This window comes from Bufo bufo, chromosome 5 (genome assembly GCF_905171765.1).
Source record: "Bufo bufo chromosome 5, aBufBuf1.1, whole genome shotgun sequence".
NCBI classification, from domain to species: domain Eukaryota; kingdom Metazoa; phylum Chordata; class Amphibia; order Anura; family Bufonidae; genus Bufo; species Bufo bufo.
In genome coordinates this window covers 21,380,654-21,398,273 of record NC_053393.1, presented here as the reverse complement: position 1 = coordinate 21,398,273, position 17,620 = coordinate 21,380,654, and positions in this window count along the sequence as shown.

Genomic DNA, 17,620 nt, shown 5'->3' with positions numbered 1-17,620 from the left:
CTGCTATGTACTCCTTCACCATCTTCTAAAATGTTTCCCTCCCTGTGACAGTAGGCCGTGCATCAGGGTGAGGGTGCTGGCGGGGCATCATGAAATTGTCCCAGGCCTTGGAGAGTGTTGCCCTGCCTCTGTTGGAACTGCTGTGTGTTCCCTTTGTCTTTTCTGCTCTGTTGCCCAAGGAACTACGGACTCTGCCACCAGCGTTGTCAGATGGAAATTTTTCAACAAGGACCTTCTGGTATTGCACTGTTTTTGCTCGTTCTCTCCACCACAGGAATATGAGCGGGTCACGGGTAGAGTTGAGCGGACACACTGGATGTTTGGGTTCGACGGGTTCGGTCGAACTTCGGAAAAAAGTTCGAGTTCGAGACCCGAACTTGACCCCGAACCCAATTGAAGTCAATGGGGACCCGAACTTTTGAGCACTAAAATGGCTGTAAAAATGTCATGGAAAGGGCTAGAGGGCTGCAAATGTCGTCAAAATGTGGTTAAGAGCATGTCAAGTGCTCTGCAAACAAATGTGGATAGGGAAATGACTTTAAATAACATAAAATACGTAAAAATAAAAAATTATAATCTTGATCTAGGAAGTCCATATGGAGTAGGAGGTTGAGGAGGCGGTGGATGTGGCGGTGTAGGTGGAAGTGGCGGTGGAGGAGGAGGAGGTAGCCTACACTGCTTTTTGGTTTAAAATGTATTTATATTTTTTTAAATTAGGGTACACCCCAAAACATTGGGAAATATAACCCTCCAGTCGTGCTAAACACCCATTCAGACAATACAACGGCTGCAGGGCAGGCCAGCACCCCCAAGGCGTAAAGGGCAAGCTCAGGCCATGTGCCCAATTAGGAGACCCAGAAGTTGCAAGGGCTGACCCCTGTCAGTCAGTTCGTGTAGGCGTGTGCACACTTACTGCCCCACCATGTCGCACGTCCCCGTGATGTTCACGATCCATTTTGCTATCTGCTCTATAAACTTTCGATGTTCTTTTATGCACCTACCATGGTGATTACGGGTGGCGGGGAATCAGGATACCAGGCTGGAGAGGGAGCGTGAGAAAAAGAGAACAAATTTAAGGGAGATAAATTTATTTTAAAAATTTGGGATCGAGAAGAAATGTGGGAAAAGCTATTGAGGCGCAAATGTGGGACAAATTGCAGAAGCCCAAATGTGGGCCAAAAGAGTCAAGCGGAATTGTGGGAAAAGCAATTGAGGCGCAAATGTTGGCCAAAAGAGTATAGCGGAAATCTGGGACAAAGTATTGAAGCTTAAATGTGGTACAACTTGTTTAAGTTTAAGCATTGAATCAAAGGAGGTGGCGCGCATCAATTAAAGAAGCATTTCAGAAATGTTATTCCCTGTCACCTATGCAGAGCAGGGGTTTATTCACGACTAAAATTGTATAATGTCAACCCAAGAATGTAACAGAAAAATTACAGAAATTAATTAACCTGTCTACTTGGTAGAGCAGGGGTCTATGACAGAAAACAATTGTTTATTGTCACCCGAAAATGTAAAATTTAAATTTTTATTAAGCTGTCAACTAGGTGGAAGAGGGGTATATTACACCCAAAAAATTGGTGAATTTGACCATAAAATGTAACTGACATTGTTTTATTGTTTAACCTGTTTACTAGGTATAGCAGTGGTACTTCACACCCAAAAATTTTTGAATTTCAACTGAAAATGTAACTGACAAATTAATTTTTTTTGTTAACCGGCCTACCGGCCTACTATACACCTAAAAATTGGTGAATTTCACCCGAAAATGTTAATGACAATTGATTTTCTTTTTTTAAACGGCCTACTAGGTAGAGCAGTGGTACATCACACCATAAAATGTAACTGACAATTTTTTTTATTGTTTAACCTGTCTACTAGGTATAGCAGTGGTACTATACACCCAAAAATTGGTGAATTTCACCAGAAAATGTTAATGACATTTTATTTTTATTTTTTTAACCGACATACTAGGTACTGTACACCAAAAATTGGTGAATTTCACCCGAAAATTTTAATAACAATTTTTTATTAGTTTTTTTTTAACCGGCCAACTAGATATAGCATTGGTACTATACACCCAAAAATTTGTGAATTTCACCAGAAAATGTAACTGACAATTTTTTTTTTTGTTAACCGGCCTACTAGGTATAGCAGTGGTACTATACACCCAAAAATTGGTTAATTTCACCAGAAAATGTTAATGACAAAAAGGTATTTGGGATGTGGAAACGTCACACAGGAGATATCCCGCAGATAATGTCAATGCTGTCACCAGTGGCTAATGAAAAATTACAGGGAATGTCACAGGTATTTGGGATGAGGAAACGTTATACAGAAGAGGTACCACCGGTAATGTCACTGTCCGCAGCGTCTACGCAAAAAAGTACACTGTATGTCACAGATAAAAAAAATTTGCCCACACGTTACACTGAAGATGTGGCACTGGTTATGTCACTGTCAGAAGCGAACACCGTCTATTGAAAAAGTACACTGGATGTCACAGATATTTTTTGGATGTGCACACTTTATACAGGAGATGTGGCGCAACTAATGTCACCGTCCGCAGCAGCCTATTACACGGTATTTAGCGCAGGATGCGCTAAAAATAGATATTGCTACCACACACAACAATTTTGGGTCTCTGAAAAGTTTTTCTAATAAAATTATTCCTATTTCACTCCCTGCACTGTCTGTCCCTTCCTCAGCACAGCTCTCCCTGACTAAGTCTAAGACTGAGCCGAACACGCGTCATCGGGTGCCAGCCAATCAATGTAATGCCAGTAACCAACATGGCTACGGAATTACAGTGAGGGCAGTACTTACCTGCACGTTTATTTGCTGCATAGCCGCCAAGAAACGTGCGGGGAGGAGACTCAAGCATTGCGCTCGAGCACATGTAGTATTCGTCCGAATACCGCCATGTGCCGAGCATCGAGATGCTCGAGCCGAACTGGGGTTCGGCCGAGCATGCTCTATCAACACTAACGGCCACCGATGCTGGATTGCAAGGTGGTCATAACCATGGAAACGCTAAGTGCATAAGGTGATGAAAAAATGGGTCAAACCAGCAAAGGAGTCAATACGGTCAATCACAATACATTAGTAAGGGCCTTGTATTAACTTTCTCTACATGATAAATAGCGTTGAGCGAACCGGGGTCCACAAAGTGAACTTCAATCCGAATTTCAGGGGAAATTCTAATTTCTTTGTGCTTTTCTGGTAGCGAATTGATTTTCCCTGAAATAGTGTAAAAAACAAAAAAGAATCATACTTACCACATCCATTTGCTCGCAACGGGGTGGCTGCCACCATCGTGATTGAAGATCTTGCACAAAATCCCTTGCGTGATTACGCATGATGTCACCATGCCAGGCGAAGTGATGACATCATCACGTGCCGTGCAAGATTTTGCGCTAGATTTTCAATGAAGATGGCGGCGGCTGGCTAGTAGTGAGCAAATGGATGAGGTAGGTATGATTTAATTTTTTTTCTTTTATACTATATTATTACTGTCAGATGCCGCGATCAGCCATGAAAACGGCGTCTGAGGGGTACAATGACGGGGGGCACCGCAATCGCCGCTCTCTGTCATTGCACCCGCTACTTACAAAGAAATGCGCTTCATCACGAAGTGATTCATCACAAAGCAAATTTTTTTATTTTATTTGGCAAAGCAGCGGAATCGAATTTTTTAATACTTTGCTCATCTGTAATGATAAATGTAATTTGCTGGAGTGAGACAACCCCTTTAAACGTTATGCTGATGCATTTTGCAGGTGCTTAACCTTTGAATGTTGTGATGTATGTGCTTTATACTGGTGGCCTCTGTGTGGCCTCTGTGGTCTCTGGTTATGTGTGAGAACACAGTTGTGTGTCACCATAAAGGCTCTGTGCTGAGCTGGAGCCAGAGTACATAATGGCGTGCTTTAGTGTGCCTTGTGGATTAAGTGTACAGAGATCAGGAGACAGCGAAGTGGCGCCTAGCAGTGATGAGCTGCAGGGGCAATATTCGAATTTGCGATGTTTCGCAAATATTTGGGCGAAAATTCAGCATATATTCGAGAATTCGTGATCTCCAGTCACTATTTTCTTGATTGCGAAAATCGGCAATCGGAAAATTTGCGATAAAATTCGCGATCAACACTACTAGCCCTATAGGCAACTTTCATATTGGTTGCTAGGGATGTTGCTAAGTGTCGATATTCGCAATAAATTTGCAATAAATTATGCATTAACTAGATGTGATAACTCACCAATTGTGTGTGCTAACTCTGCTACATCCGTATTTCCAGTGTTGCTGCTTAAGGGTATCTGCCTCTTTGCAGCCTCTAAGCTTCAGCTGTAGTGTCCAAGAGCTTCTTGTGCTCATGGAGGTGACCCTGACCCCCAGCAGGGGGCGGACTGCACACCATAGAGCACTCCCGAACTGCCATGTGTCACCAAAATCACTGTTACTTATAGAGGCAGTTCTTCCCTTATTCATGTGACCTAAGGTCCTCAAACACCAACAAACAGAGCACAATGACCATCATTTGTACTGGATTCACAATTTAACAAGGTACATAACCCTTTGCTGTCCACGTCTATGCCCACTGAGGGGCAGCCATCACCAAGTTTAACTATAATAATAAACAGCAGTATACTTTGACTGCTCGAGGACCTGCAGAGCTCATGACATGTGACTACAGGTCCTGCAACCACATTAACCATCATACAGCCTGGCCACTGGATGACAGTACAGCAACACAAAAAAAAGTGTAAAACATCAGAAGTAGCCTTAGTCTGGGCTGAAGCCTGCTGTAAACTGTGGGAAACTCAAGTCAAATACACCTCAGATTGAACATACATACACAACATAATGGCGCTGGATGTGGCTGGATTGGGTCTCTCCATGCAGGTGTTATAAGAGACGCGCCCTCCACCTGTTTGTACCTCGTAGAGATGAGGATGTGGACGTAGCTCCTGTTCCAGCACTGGGATACACATGTCCGGTGCTGGTTGTTAATGACTTGCTCCCAGTGGTGCAGGGGATGCCCTCAAGGGGTTAAACTATAACAATATTAATATATTAATGTTTTCTTCCCTTTTTTTTATTGTTATTTTAATTTGACTTTCTGCAGAAAAGGAAGGCCTGCAGAAACGATATTAATCTGCAGACGTATGATGGATTCTACAGCCTCTAATTGGTTCCTCCATGATGAACTTTGCCTGGGTGTCGGAGGATACGGATCTTACTGAGTCCCCCTCTTTCCTGGACACAATCTTGTGCATTTCAGCCTATTTTAATATCTACTCTCAGTTCTAATTATAAAGAATGTCTGCAGATCACCCCCGGGGGATTCTAGCTTGTAGATAATACTTTTTCTAATTGGCAGATTCTGCAAAAGGAAACAATAGAAGAGAGCAGAAAGCCGCTGCACTTTTTTAGGAAATGAGTTCATTGGATGGGGCGGGGGGGATAAAAACTTTTACAACCACAACATCTTTTACTTCTTTTTTTGCTAGTTTTTGTCCCTCTGCATTTCAACAGCCACTGCTTAGTTTTGGCACTATCTGTGTTTGTGTGTGTATATATATATATATATATATATTCCTTGAAATTGAAAATACAACAAGAAGACAAGCTGTAAGATTATAAAAATCGAGGAATTAGCAGATGTTTGTAAGATCTGTAAATGAATACATTTTTAAATTTTCAAGCACCTAGCTCCAATCTGTGACATATGGAAGGGACATACTATAAAAGCCAGATTGAAACCTGTAGAATCAGATCCAGTTGTGTGGGATGATTGTGTGATGCCTCCTGTTCCTCAACGTGCCAGTTATCACTGCTTGTCACACACTGAGAGGGACAGAATCTTTGAGCGGAGAGACCTTGCTTTATTACTCCGGCAGATCACTATACGCTTAGGCAAAGATGTCAGCACTGCTCAACGTTGTGTATCCCGGTGGTTGGGAGAACGACGACGAACTGGAGTAACAGCAAAAGGAGCAGAGAGGAGAACCTCTGCCCGGACGGATCAACTCATTAGAAGAATGATGTGTAGTGACTAGGGATGAGCGCATCAACTTCAGATGAAACATCCAAAGTCGATTTGCATTAAACTTTGTTTGAATACTGTACAGAGAGAGCGCTCTGTACAGTATTAGAATGTATTGGCTTCTATGATCCAAAGTTATTGCTCCGCAAAGTCTTGCGAGACTTCGGGTAATAACTTCATAAATTTATTTCTACTGTAAAAAAACATTTTCCGAACTCTGGTTCGGTTCCAAGGTACCATTTGGAACCGAACCTGAGTTCGGGAAATGTTTTTTTACAGTAGAAATCAATTTATGAAGTTATTACCTGAAGTCTCGCGAGACTTCGCGAAGTAATAGTGGTTATTTCAGTCAACGTTGCTCTTCTATCAGCTTGAATCAGTCGGCCCATTCTCCTCTGACCTCTAGTATCCACAAGGCATTTTTGCCCACAGGACTGCCGCATACTTGATGTTTTTCCCTTTTCACACCATTCTTTGTAAACCCTAGAAATGGTTGTGCGTGAAAATCCCAGTAACTGAGCAGATTGTGAAATACTCAGACCGGCCCGTCTGGCACCAACAACCATGCCACGCTCAAAATTGCTTAAATCACCTTTCTTTCCCATTCTGACATTCAGTTTGGAGTTCAGGAGATTGTCTTGACCAGGACCACATCCCTAAATGCATTGAAGCAACTGCCATGTGATTGGTTGACTAGATAATTGCATTAATGAGAAATAGAAAAGGTGTTCCTAATAATTCTTTAGGTGAGTGTATATTCGTATTCGCGAATATTCTAGTTTTTTTTTTCATCAGTAACCTCCCTTCTTGCTTGTGTGCCAATGAGAAGGCTGCAATGTCTTTGTCTGAGCTTAGCAACATCCCTAGCAACCAATAGGAAAGTTGCCGACCCCTTACTATATAAGAACCTCCCCAGCAGCCATTTTCTGCAGTTTTTTTGCAGATCTGAGAGAGAGAGAGAGAGCAGTGAAATTGCTGTGCTCTGTGCTTTCCACACTACATTAGACAGTTAGATAGCTTATATACACTGCTCAAAAAAATAAAGGGAACACTTAAACAACACAATGTAACTCCAAGTCAATCACACTTCTGTGAGATCAAACTGTCCACTTAGGAAGCAACACTGAGTGACAATCAATTTCACATGCTGTTGTGCAAATGGGATACAGGTAGAAATTATAGGCAATTAGCAAGACACCCCCAATAAAGGAGTGGTTCTGCAGGTGGTGACAACAGACCACTTCTCAGTTCCTATGCTTCCTGGTGATGTTTTGGTCACTTTTGAATGCTGGCGGTGCTTTCACTCTAGTGGTAGCATGAGACGGAGTCTACAACCCACACAAGTGGCTCAGGTAGTGCAGCTTATCCAGGATGGCACATCAATGCGAGCTGTGGCAAGAAGGTTTGCTGTGTCTGTCAGCGTAGTGTCCAGAGCATGGAGGCGCTACCAGGAGACAGGCCAGTACATCAGGAGATGTGGAGGAGGCCGTAGGAGGGCAAAAACCCAGCAGCAGGACCGCTACCTCCGCCTTTGTGCAAGGAGGAACAGGAGGAGCACTGCCAGAGCCCTGCAAAATGACCTCCAGCAGGCCACAAATGTGCATGTGTCTGCTCAAACGGTCAGAAACGGACTCCATGAGGGTGATATGAGGGCCCGACGTCCATAGGTGGGGGTTGTGCTTACAGCCCAACACCGTGCAGGACGTTTGGCATTTGCCAGAGAACACCAAGATTGGCAAATTCGCCACTGGCGCCCTGTGCTCTTCACAGATGAAAGCAGGTTTACACTGAGCACATGTGACAGACGTGACAGAGTCTGGAGACGCCGTGGAGAACGTTCTGCTGCCTGCAACATCCTCCAGCATGACCGGTTTGGCATTGGGTCAGTAATGGTGTGGGTTGGCATTTCTTTGGAGGGCCGCACAGCCCTCCATGTGCTCGCCAGACGTAGCCTGACTGCCATTAGGTACCGAGATGAGATCCTCAGACCCCTTTTGAGACCATATGCTGGTGCGGTTGACCCTGGGTTCCTCCAATTGCAAGACAATGCTAGACCTCATGTGGCTGGAGTGTGTCAGCAGTTCCTGCAAGACGAAGGCATTGATGCTATGGACTGGCCCGCCTGTTCCCCAGACCTGAATCCAATTGAGCACATCTGGGACATCATGTCTCGCTCTATCCACCAACGTCACGTTGCACCACAGACTGTCCAGGAGTTGGCAGATGCTTTAGTCCAGGTCTGGGAGGAGATCCCTCAGGAGACCGTCCGCCACCTCATCAGGAGCATGCACAGGCGTTGTAGGGAGGTCATACAGGCCCGTGGAGGCCACACACACTACTGAGCCTCATTTTGACTTGTTTTAAGGACATTACATCAAAGTTGGATCAGCCTGTAGTGTGTTTTTCCACTTTAATTTTGAGTGTGACTCCAAATCCAGGTCTCCATGGGTTGAAAAATTTGATTTCCATTTTTTTATTTTTGTGTGATTTTGTTGTCAGCACATTCAACTATGTAAAGAACAAAGTATTTCAGAAGAATATTTAATTAACTCAGATCTAGGATGTGTTATTTTTGTGTTCCCTTTATTTTTTTGAGCAGTGTATATAATACAGAGAGTTAGCGGGAGATAGTCAGTGTAGGTTATATCCTGATATAGTGGAGCTGATAGGTTCTGCTGTCCATACATACATAGTGCTGTAATGTCACAAGTTCACAACAATACTTAGTGCACCAATCAGTAGTACTGTATGTAGTTAAACCTGCCAAAATGTGAAGTTGCCTGTATTGCGCAAAAATATGCGCATCATTAATTGCTGATTTGCACAATCGCAAATATATTGGAGCACTTTATCTGCATATAATGCTATTGTAATGTTCTGCCGTGCCAACCATTTTCTCCAGTCTCAGGAAACGTCTAGCAGCTTGAAAAATGCAGCAACAGTGACCCACGCCTGTATTGCACGCCTTACGCGCATATTACATTGCCGATTTTTGCAATCAAGAAAATAATCGTGAATTCTCGAATTCACGAATATACAGTCAGGTCCATAAATATTGGGACATCAACACCATTCTAACATTTTTGGCTCTATACACCACCACAATGGATTTGAAATGAAACGAACAAGATGTGCTTTACCTGCAGACTGTCAGTTTTATTTGAGGGTATTTACATCCAAATCAGGTGAACAGTGTAGGAATTACAACAGTTTGCATATGTGCCTCCCACTTGTTAGGGGCCAAAAGTAATGGGACAATTGGCTTCTCAGCTGTTCCATGGCCGGTGTGTGTTATTCCCTCATTACCCCAATTACAATGAGCAGATAAAAGGTCCAGAGTTCATTTCCAGTCTGCTATTTGCATTTGGAATCTCTGTCAACTCTCAAGATGAGATCCAAAGAGCTGTCACTATCAGTGAAGCAAGCCATCATTAGGCTGAAAAAACACAACAAACCCATCAGAGAGATAGCAAAAACATTAGGCGTGGCCAAAACAACTGTTTGGAACATTCTTAAAAAGAAGGAACGCACCAGTGAGCTCAGCAACACCAAAAGACCCGGAAGACCACGGAAAACAACTGTGGTGGATGACCGAAGAATTCTTTGCCTGGTGAAGAAAATACCCTTCACAACAGTTGGCCAGATCAAGAACACTCTCCAGGAGGTAGGTGTATGTGTGTCAAAGTCAACAATCAAGAGAAGACTTCACCAGAGTGAATACAGAGGGTTCACCACAACATGTAAACCATTGGTGAGCCTCAAAAACAGGAAGGCCGGATTAGAGTTTGCCAAACGACATCTAAAAAAGCCTTCACAGTTCTGGAACAACATCCTATGGACAGATGAGACCAAGATCAACTTGTACCAGAGTGATGGGAAGAGAAGAGTATGGAGAAGGAAAGGAACTGCTCATGATCCTAAGCATACCACCTCATCAGTGAAGCATGGTGGTGGTAGTGTCATGGCGTGGGCATGTATGGCTGCCAATGGAACTGGTTCTCTTGTATTTATTGATGATGTGACTGCTGACAGATTTTTGTTCATTCTTGTTCGCTCTTTCTAGGCAGGTCTTTTGTGATATATGCGTGTTTTTTTCATATGCATCTTTTATTAATTTCTTTGGGTATCCTTTGTCACTAAATCTTTTTTGTATTATTTTGGCCTGCAGGACAAAATCTTCCTTTTGTGTGCAGTTTCGTCTGATTCGTTTGTATTGACTATAGGGAATATTCTGGAGCCATTTTTTGTGGTGGAAGCTGGTGAAATGTATATAGCTGTTTGTGTCCACTGTTTTGAAATATGTTTTGGTTATGAGATGGTTGTCTACACTGGTGATTGTGATGTCGAGAAAGTCTATTTGTTTTTTGTTGAAATTTGGGGTAAAGGAGATTCCCCAATCTGTGGCATTTAGCTGGGTACAGAAATCTTGGGCCTGTTCTTCATTCCCATCCCAGATGATGAACAGGTCATCTATGTATCTTTTGTTATAGACAATGTGTTTGTTTGATTTTGATATGTTTGTAATGTATTTCTTTTCGAATTCGCCCATGAATAATTTAGCGAAATACGGTGCCACTTTCGTCCCCATCGCGGTCCCCCTGCATTGGTGATACGTAATGTTATTATAGATGAAGAAGTTATTTTCTAGAATGAATTTCAAGCTTTCTAAGAGGAAAGTTACCTGTGGTGGTTTTAGTTTGCCATCATTGGATAGTACTGTATTTATGCAATTTATCCCTAGGTCGTGCTGTATATTGGAATACAGTGCAGTGACATCCATAGTGAACAAAGCGTATGAGTCTTTATATGGAATTTCGCTCAATTCTCTGATTAGTTGGCAGGAATCATGTAAATAGCTGGGGAGGGAGCGGACATATTGTTGCAAGAATAGATCTAGGTAATGAGACACGTTGCTGGTGGCTGATTTGGTGTTGGATACGATTGGTCTACCTGGAGGTTTATCAGGATTTTTGTGCATTTTTGGGAGATGATAGAAATATGGAATGCATGGGGATTTTGGTATTAAAAAGTTTTTTTCTTTTTTATTTATAAGGTGTTGTTCATATGCCCTTTTAATTCGATTAGTCAGCTCTTTATTGAGGGCTGGAAAGGGGTTTTCTTCGACTGTTTGGTAATAGCTTGGGTCTTTTAGGATGTTTTGTGCCTCATCTTCATAGTCTATATAATTTTGTAGGACGATGCCACCTCCCTTGTCAGCTGGACGAATTATGATCTCCTTTTTGTCTTTTAATTTTTTCAGGGCAGTTTTTTCTTGTCTGTTTAGATTTTCTGTATACATAGATATTTTTGTTTTTGCTGTCATCTTTTTTATATCTGTTGATATTAGATCAAAGAAGGTTGGTATGAAATGTCCCTGGCTTTGCAAGGGAAGAAGTTTGACTTCGGGTGCACCTCCTGATATATATATCTCAAGGGGTCATGGGTAGGGATGAGCGAACCCGAACTGTATAGTTCGGGTTCGTACCGAATTTTGGGGTGTCCGTGACACGGACCCGAACCCGAAAATTTTCATAAAAGTCCGGGTTCGAGTTCGGTGTTCGGCGCTTTCTTGTCGCTTTTTGAAAGGCTGCAAAGCAGCCAATCAACAAGCGACATACTACTTGCCCCAAGAGGCCATCACAGCCTTGTCTACTATTGGCATGGCTGTGATTGGCCAGTGCAGCATGTGACCCAGCCTCTATTTAAGCTGGAGTCACGTAGCGCCGCACGTCACTCTGCTGATACAAGCATAGGGAGAGGTTGCTGCTGCGACGTTAGGGCGAGATTAGGCAGATTAACTCCTCCAAAAGACTTCATTCAGTGATCGATCTACAGCTGTGGATCATTGAACTGCTGCTATTCAATTGCTCAGTGTTTTTAGGCTGCCCAGAGCGTTTTTCAGTCACTTTTTTCTGGGGTGATCGGCGGCCATTTTGTGGCTTGTGGTGCGCCAGCACAAGCTATCACCAAGTGTATTTAACCATAAATAGTGTGGTTATTTTTTGCTATATCCTACATCAGGGTCAAGCTTTCATCAAGTGCATTTAACCATCAATAGTGTGGTTATTTTTTGGCCATATACTACATCTGGTGCAGGCTGAGCCTGTCACAAAGTGCATTTAACCATCAATAATGTGGTTATTTTTTGGCCATATATTACATCAGGGGCAAGTTGAGCCTGTCACCCAGCGCCTAAAAAATAGGCCTCACATTTATATTCATCCAAATCTGTCATTACTGTTTTAGCTGGTCAAGTTATTTAGTGTCCGTCAAAGCACAGTTTTTGTTCTGGGTTGAAAAACAATTCCCAATTTTGCAATTCTCAAAATTAGTGGTTTCTGCTGTATCAGTCCTACTTTAAATCTTTCCCTAAAAGGGTAGATTAGATTCAAGGTGCTGATAGGGTAATTCTCAAGAACTTCACACACACGCTACAGTGCAGATCCAAGTCTAATTCTGTCCGTAAACGTATACCTGTCACCCAGCGCCTAAATAATAGGCCTCAAATTTGTCATTACTGGTGTGCCTGTATTAGTGTAATACGGTACCTAAATAGATAGCCAGATAGTGTTAGGTGTCTGTAAAAAAAGGCCTGAATTTGAAATCAATACATTGGCCTGAATAATATTTTTCTTATTGTGGTGAACGGTAACAATGAGGAAAACATCTAGTAAGGGACGCGGACGCGGACATGGTCGTGGTGGTGTTAGTGGACCCTCTGGTGCTGGGAGAGGACGTGGCCGTTCTGCCACAGCCACACGTCCTAGTGTACCAACTACCTCAGGTCCCAGTAGCCGCCAGAATTTACAGCCATATTTGGTGGGGCCCAATGCCGTTCTAAGGATGGTAAGGCCTGAGCAGGTACAGGCATTAGTCAATCCAGCACGTTCACATTATCTCCCACCCAGTCTTCTGCAGAAAGCGCACAGATGGCGCATGAAAACCAAGCACATCAGTCTGTTACATCACCCCCATGCATATCAGGGAAACTGTCTGAGCCTCAAGTTATGCAGCAGTCTCTTATGCTGTTTGAAGACTCTGCTGGCAGGGTTTCCCAAGGGCATCCACCTAGCCCTTCCCCAGGGGTGGAAGAGATAGAATGCACTAACGCACAACCACTCATGTTTCCTGATGATGAGGACATGGGAATACCACCTCAGCACGTCTCTGATGAAGACGAAACACAGGTGCCAACTGCTGCGTCTTTCTGCAGTGTGCAGACTGAACAGGAGGTCAGGGATCAAGACTGGGTGGAAGACGATTCAGGGGACGATGAGGTCCTAGACCCCACATGGAATGAAGGTCGTGCCACTGACTTTCACAATTCGGAGGAAGAGGCAGTGGTGAGACCGAGCCAACAGCGTAGCAAAAGACAAAGAGGGAGCAGTGGGCAAAAGCAGAACACCCGGCGGCAAGAGACTCCGCCTGCTACTGACCGCCGCCATCTGGGACCAAGCACCCCAAATGCAGCTTAAAGGAGTTCCCTGGCATGGCACTTCTTCAAACAATGTGCTGACGACAAGACCCGAGTGGTTTGCACGCTGTGCCATCAGAGCCTGAAGCGAGGCATTAACGTTCTGAACCTTAGCACAACCTGCATGACCAGGCACCTGCATGCAAAGCATGAACTGCAGTAAAGTAAACACCTTAAAAACAAGGAAGTCACTCAGGCTCCCCCTGCTACCTCTTCTGCTGCTGCCGCCTCGGCCTCTTCTGCTGCTGCCGCCGCCTTGGCCTCTTCCTCCGCCTCTGGAGGAACGTTGGCACCTGCCGCCCAGCAAACATGGGATGTACCACCAACACCACCACCTGCGTCACCAAGCATCTCAACCATGTCACACGGCAGCGTTCAGCTCTCCATCTCACAAACATTTGAGAGAAAGCGTAAATTCCCACCTAGCCACCCTCGATCCCTGGCCCTGAATGCCAGCATTTCTAAACTACTGGCCTATGAAATGCTGTCATTTAGGCTGGTGGAGACAGACAGCTTCAAACAGCTCATGTCGCTTGCTGTCCCACAGTATGTTGTTCCCAGCCGGCACTACTTCTCCAAGAGAGCCGTGCCTTCCCTGCACAACCAAGTATCCGATAAAATCAAGTGTGCACTGCGCAACGCCATCTGTGGCAAGGTCCACCTAACCACAGATACGTGGACCAGTAAGCACGGCCAGGGACGCTATATCTCCCTAACTCCACACTGGGTAAATGTAGTGGAGGCTGGGCCCCAGGCGGAGAGCTGTTTGGCGCACTTCCTTCCGCCGCCAAGGATCGCAGGGCAACATTCTTTGCCTCCTGTCTCCTCCTCTTCTTACTCAGCTTCCTCCTCCTCTTCTTCCACCTGCTCATCCAGTCAGCCACACACCTTCACCACCAACTTCAGCACAGCCCGGGATAAACGTCAGCAGGCCGTTCTGAAACTCATATGTTTGGGGGACAGGCCCCACACCGCACAGGAGTTGTGGCGGGGTATAGAACAACAGACCGACGAGTGGTTGCTGCCGGTGAGCCTCAAGCCTGGCCTGGAGGTGTGCGATAATGGGCGAAATCTCGTTGCAGCTCTGGGACTAGCCGGTTTGACGCACATCCCTTGCCTGGCACATGTGCTGAATTTGGTGGTGCAGAAATTCATTCACAACTACCCCGACATGTCAGAGCTGCTGCATAAAGTGCGGGCCGTCTGTTCGCGCTTCCGGCGTTCACATCCTGCCGCTGCTCGCCTGTCTGCGCTACAGCGTAACTTCGGCCTTCCCGCTCACCGCCTCATATGCAACGTGCCCACCAGGTGGAACTCCACCTTGCACATGCTGGACAGACTGTGCGAGCAGCAGCAGGCCATAGTGGAGTTTCAGCTGCAGCACGCACGGGTCAGTCGCACTGTGGAACAGCACCACTTCACCACCAATGACTGGGCCTCCATGCGAGACCTGTGTGCCCTGTTGCGCTGTTTCGAGTACTCCACCAACATGGCCAGTGGCGATGACGCGGTTATCAGCGTTACAATAACACTTCTATGTCTCCTTGAGAAAACACTTAGGGCGATGATGGAAGAGGAGGTGGCCCAGGAGGAGGAGGAGGAGGAAGAGGGGTCATTTTTAGCACTTTCAGGCCAGTCTCTTCGAAGTGACTCAGAGGGAGGTTTTTTGCAACAGCAGAGGCCAGGTACAAATGTGGCCAGACAGGGCCCACTACTGGAGGACGAGGAGGACGAGGATGAGGAGCAGGTGGAGGAGGATGAGGATGAAGCAGGTTCACAGCGGGCTGGCACCCAATGCAGCTCGGGCCCATCACTGGTGCGTGGCTGGGGGGAAACGCAGGATGATGACGATACGCCTCCCACAGAGGACAGCTTGTCCTTACCTCTGGGCAGCCTGGCACACATGAGAGACTTCATGCTGCAGTGCCTGCGCAACGACAGCAGAGTTCCCCACATTTTAACGTGTGCGGACTACTGGGTTGCCACCCTGCTGGATCCACGGTACAAATACAATGTGCCCACCTTACTTCATGCACTGGAGCGTGATAGTAAGATGCGCGAGTACAAGCGCACGTTGGTAGACGCGCTACTGAGAGCATTCCCAAATGTCACAGGGGAACAAGTGGAAGCCCAAGGCGAAGGCAGAGGAGGAGCAAGAGGTCGCCAACGCAGCTGTGTCACGGCCAGCTCCTCTGAGGGCAGGGTTAGCATGGCAGAGATGTGGAAAAGTTTTGTCACCACGCCACAGCTAACTGCACCACCACCTGATACGGAACGTGTTAGCAGGAGGCAACATTTCAATAACATGGTGGAACATTACCTGTGCACACCCCTCCACGTACTGACTGATGGTTCGGCCCCATTCAACTTCTGGGTCTCCAAATTGTCCACGTGGCCAGAGCTAGCCTTTTATGCCTTGGAGGTGCTGGCCTGCCCGGCGGCCAGCGTTTTGTCTGAACGTGTATTCAGCACGGCAGGGGGCATCATTACAGACAAACGCAGCCGCCTGTCTACAGCCAATGTGGACAAGCTGACGTTCCTAAAAATGAACCAGGCATGGATCCCACAGGACCTGTCCATCCCTTGTGCAGATTAGACATTAACTACCTCCCCTTAACAATATATTATTGTACTCCAGGGCACGTCCTCATTCAATCCTATTTTTATTTTCATTTTACCATTATATTGCGGGGCAACCCAAAGTTGAATGAACCTCTCCTCTCTCTGGGTGCCGGCTCCTAAAAATATCTGACAGTGGCCTGTTCCAGTGGTGGGTGACGTGAAGCCTGATTCTCTGCTATGACATGCAGACTGATTCTCTGCTGACATGAAGCCTGTATCTCTGCTATGGGACCTCTCTCCTCTGCCTGGGTGCCTGGGCCTAAATATGTGACAATGGACTGTTCCAGTGGTGGGTGACGTGAAGCCTGATTCTCTGCTATGACATGAAGACTGATTCTCTGCTGACATGAAGCCTGAATCTCTGTTATGGGACCTCTCTCCTCTGTCTGGGTGCCGGGGCCTAAAAATATCTGACAGTGGCCTGTTCCAGTGGTGGGTGACATGAAGCCTGATTCTCTGCTATGACATGAAGACTGATTCTCTGCTGACATGAAGCCTGAATCTCTGTTATGGGACCTCTCTCCTCTGCCTGGGTGCCTGGGCCTAAATATGTGACAGTGGCCTGTTCCAGTGGTGGGTGACGTGAAGCCTGATTCTCTGCTATGACATGAAGACTGATTCTCTGCTGACTTGAAGCCTGAATCTCTGTTATGGAACCTCTGCCTGGGTGCCTGGGCCTAAATATGTGACAGTGGCCTGTTCCAGTGGTGGGTGACGTGCAGCCTGATTCTCTGCTATGACATGAAGACTGATTCTCTGCTGACATGAAGCCTGAATCTTTGTTATGGGACCTCTCTCCTCTGCCTGGATGCGTGGGCCTAAATATGTGACAGTGGCCTGTTCCAGTGTTGGGTGACGTAAAGCCTGATTCTCTGCTATGACATGCAGACTGATTCTCTGCTGACATGAAGCCAGATTCTCTGTTACGGGACCTCTCTCCTCTGCCTGGGTGCCTGGGCCTAAATATCTGACAATGGACTGTTCCAGTGTTGGGTGACGTAAAGCCTGATTCTCTGCTATGACATGCAGACTGATTCAGTGCTGACATGAAGCCAGATTCTCTGTTACGGGACCTCTCTCCTCTGCCTGGGTGCCTGGGCCTAAATATCTGACAATGGACTGTTCCAGTGTTGGGTGACGTAAAGCCTGATTCTCTGCTATGACATGCAGACTGATTCTCTGCTGACATGAAGCCTGAATCTCTGCTATGGGACCTCTCTCCTCTGCCTGGGTGCCTGGGCCTAAATATGTGACAATGGACTGTTCCAGTGGTGGGTGACGTGAAGCCTGATTCTCTGCTATGACATGAAGACTGATTCTCTGCTGACATGAAGCCTGAATCTCTGTTATGGGACCTCTCTCCTCTGTCTGGGTGCCGGGGCCTAAAAATATCTGACAGTGGCCTGTTCCAGTGGTGGGTGACATGAAGCCTGATTCTCTGCTATGACATGAAGACTGATTCTCTGCTGACATGAAGCCT